Here is a 4392-nt window from a genome sequence, read left to right on the forward strand (position 1 = left end):
AAAAAAAAATGCTAAAATTCCTTTATAATTCAAAAACCAAGTACCTAAATGTAAACAAATACAAATTTGAATTAAAAAATTTAAACAAAATTTTTTCCCTGAAAGTTTGGGCCAAAAACGTGGGTATGCATTATACACGGCAAAATTCAGTACCTAACCTCTCTGTGATCAGCTTCCTCATTTTCAAAATGGAAGTAATAGTATTTCCTTTATAGGGTTGTTGTGACATGTAGTTAAGTAACTCAATAAGGGTAAGCTATAATTAGAAATGCATATTTCTGTACAAATGAAATAAAATGAGTGTATATACATGTATAGATATTTATATTATATGGCACATGCATTTCTTCAGTGTTCTTACAAACTCTTTGTAAACATTATTATAAATAATAATACAAGGCTCCTCCCTTATAAAAGCCCTTTCTACACTTCCAGAGTAGGCCCTGCAATTTGAAAAGTTCTGAAACAAAACCTCTTCTGACCTAAAATATATCCCACACCACCTCCTGCTATTGGTCTATCTATCCTTCAGAGCCTGAACGTCCACCCCTAAAGTCATTACCCTGGGTGGGAACACTACAGAACTAGTGGTCTCCAGAGGGCCCTTTGACACGTTTACATGGGAAGTCAGGGAGCTCTTCAGTTCTCCCCTGTACCAAATGTTAGCATTTTGGTATAAAAAGTTTGCAAAGGTAACAAGTCAAGGTTACTACAGGACAGAGATACCCTGGGGGAAATCAGGCTGGCCCCTCCTGGAATCACCCACAGAAGGCATCTCAATATTCATCCGATAGATATTAATAGGGCAGCGGGTTAGCTCAGTTGGTTAGAGCGCAGTGCTCATAACACTAAGGTTGCCAGTTCGATTCCCATGCCCTCCACAACTAGATTGAATCAACAGCTTGACTTGGAGCTGATGGGTCCTGGGAAAAACACACTGTTCCCCAATTCAAAACAAAAAAAAGTTAAAAAAGAAAAAGATAATAATAGCAGCACTCATTAGCTGCTGACTCTTTGAGGGTTACTGTGCTAGGCACGCTGGGGATGTACTGGTGAGCAAAACAGACATGGCCTACCTTCACGGAGCTCACCCTCCAGCACACCAAAGTTCAGTTATGAGCTACGATAACTGACTACTGTGGCAGAGGAAACACTCGGGGACTTAGGACAGCATGTGGCAGAGGGGCCTGATCTAGTCTTCCAGCAGAAACAGCCTGCCCAGCGAGTAAGATTTGTGCCGAGCGCTGAAGCAGGGGTAGGAGTTTGCAGGGTGAAAAAAGGAGGAGGTGGAGCACATTCTATGCAGAGAAGAGGCTGCGTCAAAGCTCTGAGACTAGAGAGGACTTTAAGGCCAGCGTGGCTGGAGCACAGACACGAGCATGATTCTTATCCAGTGTCTGATACCTGCAGGTTTCCAGCCAGGGCAAGTGAAATTAAGTCACCAGCAGTGGTCTGGTGAGCCTGGGAGCAGTCCTAAGAGGCGGCAATGGTGTTGAGGGGTCTTTTCACATAGGCAAAGGGGAGGCCTGATGGACCATCCTGGTCCCGCCACAGAGAAAGCAGAGGCGGGCTGCCTAGAGGGCCTCCCCTCCCAAGGCCAGACCAAACCCTTCTCCAGGATTCTCCACTTTAGGAATGTGGATACACACAACTACTTTGTGGCCTTGGGCAAATGGTTACAACCATGATTCAATCATCGATTGTCATGTGTTACAGATGGGGGCTATACTGACCAACTTTGTGGGGCTATAGTAAAGATTAAATGAGAAAATATGAGCATCATACAGTAACTACTGAAAATATTAACATGACTTTGTTTATACTTGTGTGCTTAGTGATTAAAAGGGAAAGCTCCTCTGAGTCTGACTCCTCTACTAGCATATAACGAGGTGACCCTGAGCAAGTAACTAAACCTCTCTGGGCTTCAGTTTCTTGATTTGTAAACTGGGAGTGTGGCAGGCAGCTTCTGTGAGGGCTCCCAATAATCCCAGCCTCTTGGTATTTACACTCTTGTGTAAGCCCCTCTCTCTGTGTGCTGGATGGACTGAGAGACCTGCTTCCAACAGACAATACAACAAAAGTGATGGGGTGCCGGCTGAGTGGCTCAGCTGGTTAAGAGCTCGCTCAATAGCGCAAGCTCTCTTTTTTCCACAGGAGGCCTACACGCCACCGCTGGGGCTGCCGCCATGGCTCTAGTGATCCCTGAGAAGTTCCAGCACATTTTGCGAGTACTCAACACCAATATCGATGGGCGGCGGAAAATAGCCTTTGCCATCACTGCAATTAAGGGTGTCGGGCGAAGATATGCTCACGTGGTGTTGAGGAAAGCAGACATCGACCTCACCAAGAGGGCTGGAGAGCTCACTGGGGATGAGGTGGAACGAGTGATATCCATTATGCAGAATCCACGCCAGTACAAGATTCCAGACTGGTTCTTGAACAGACAGAAAGATGTGAAGGACGGAAAATACAGCCAGGTCCTGGCCAATGGTCTGGACAACAAGCTCCGTGAAGACCTGGAGCGACTGAAGAAAATTCGGGCCCCCAGAGGGCTGCGTCACTTTTGGGGACTTTGTGTTCGAGGCCAGCACACCAAGACTACTGGTTGCCGAGGCTGCACTGTGGGTGTGTCTAAGAAGAAATAAATCTGTAGGCCTTGTCTGTTAATAAATAGTTTATACACCGAAAAAAAAAATAGTGCAAGCTCTGAGCAACAGGGTCACTGGTTCGATTCACGGCCTGAGCTGAGCTGCCTCTGAGCTGCCAACAGGTGGCAGGATGGCTCAGCTAAAAAAAAAAAAAAAAGTGATGGGGTGTCACTTCTGAGATTATACTGTAACTTCCATCAAAGAAAAGCCCTGAAATGTATCGACCTGATCATTACCTCAGACTAATGCCACTCACCATGCACGCTTTCCTCCCCCAAAATTTCCAGGACAGCATTTCATCTTCCCACCATTGACCCAGAGCTCTGGACAGTTGCTCCAACTTTAGCCTTCTTTAGACATTTGAGAACTTAAGATAAACAAAGCTCCGAGAAGAATAATGTATGTACAGGAGTTTAAATATAAAGATGAGTAAGATTCAGTTCAATCATTCAACAACAATTTACTTTGCACCTACTAAGTGCCAGAGGCACTATCATAGAGGCTGGGACGCAGCAGTGATGGGGGCAACCGGGGACCCGACCATGGAGCTGAATTTTAGTGAGAGTTTAGAGAACATGAGTCCCTGGAAAGAGAATCTGGGAGGGAAGATGATTCCTGGTTGGGAAATTCTGCAAATGTTTCCAATTTTAACAACTGCCATTTTCTAAGTCCCTGCTTTGTGCTAGGTGCCTTATAGACGTAATTATTAATTCATAAAAAACCAATCACTTCAAAGTGGGTATTTGTATTTGCTAATGTGGACCTTGAGGCCCCAGGGGAGGGGGAGTTAAGTGACATGTCTCACATTACCCATGAAGGAACAGGATGGAGCCAAGGTCTGAATCCGGGACTACCTGCTCCAAAGCCCAAGCAAGGTATTGATACTAAACCTTCCTACCACTGATCTTTTTTTTTTTTTCCAATTGGGATAAAGAGGAAGAAGTAATGAACAATAACTATGAGGCAGCTTTCCAAAAAGTCCAAGGGTTTAAAAGCTATGCATAAAGGTGGAGGAAAACCAGATAACCACAATCAAATATAGACTGTTGTGCTTCACACAATGCTCCTTTAATGCGAATGTGCTCATAGGCGATTGGTAAAAAGGGAATGATATCAGTGTAACGAGGAAGTGATTGATGTGTTGGTTCATAAGCAACTTTTCCAGCTTTTGAGTTTGGTACAATTGAAGCAAGCTTTCTACAACTAAAGAGAACATTTCAGACCTTAAGAACATAAAATTCAATAAAAGTGGATGAAGTAATTGGTTGGTTTCCACTTATATTAAGCCATCTGGTGAAGCAATAAGAACAAATGAAGGAGGTACAAAGAAATTTACTTCTATACGAAAACCATGGATTAATGAAAAAGGCAGGCCCTACATCAGATTTTTATTTATGATGAACATGGTCTGTTTTGGAAGCAAAGGCTCTCTGGAACCTACTTTAAAAGGTGGAAGCACACATCCAAGGACACAGGGCAAAGGATTAGAAGTTGAAATGCTGGTGGGCATTTAACTGTCAATATTTTATTTGAGATTGTTGTATTTTTAGGGTTCTCAGTACAAAGTTTCATAACTGTTGAGTGGCCTGCCCCAATCTTGTTTTTCCTGTAAGTCTATTTTCAGTATTGTAATTTCAGAATGTGGGTCTTTAAAAAATGCACATAAAGTTTTATAGCAGAAATGCCTATATTAGAGGCTGTCAGAGACTTAGGAAAATAGTGTCAGGAAGCTCTATATAGTCAA

At 43.4% G+C, this 4392-nt stretch overlaps 1 protein-coding gene and 1 pseudogene across 3 annotated transcripts in view; one reads left to right on the top strand and one right to left on the bottom strand.

Annotated features, from left to right (window-relative positions):
* SMAGP (small cell adhesion glycoprotein) overlaps nt 1–4392 on the bottom strand; it is a 25370-nt gene that overhangs the window by 3928 nt on the left and 17050 nt on the right. The window lies entirely within an intron of this gene.
* Nucleotides 2142–2684, top strand: LOC109371431 (40S ribosomal protein S18 pseudogene; annotated as a pseudogene). Its single transcript, XR_002121871.1, has one exon. The product of XR_002121871.1 is annotated as a 40S ribosomal protein S18 pseudogene (transcript).

The sequence above is a fragment of the Hipposideros armiger genome, unplaced genomic scaffold (genome assembly GCF_001890085.2).
Source record: "Hipposideros armiger isolate ML-2016 unplaced genomic scaffold, ASM189008v1 scaffold_569, whole genome shotgun sequence".
NCBI lineage: Eukaryota > Metazoa > Chordata > Mammalia > Chiroptera > Hipposideridae > Hipposideros > Hipposideros armiger.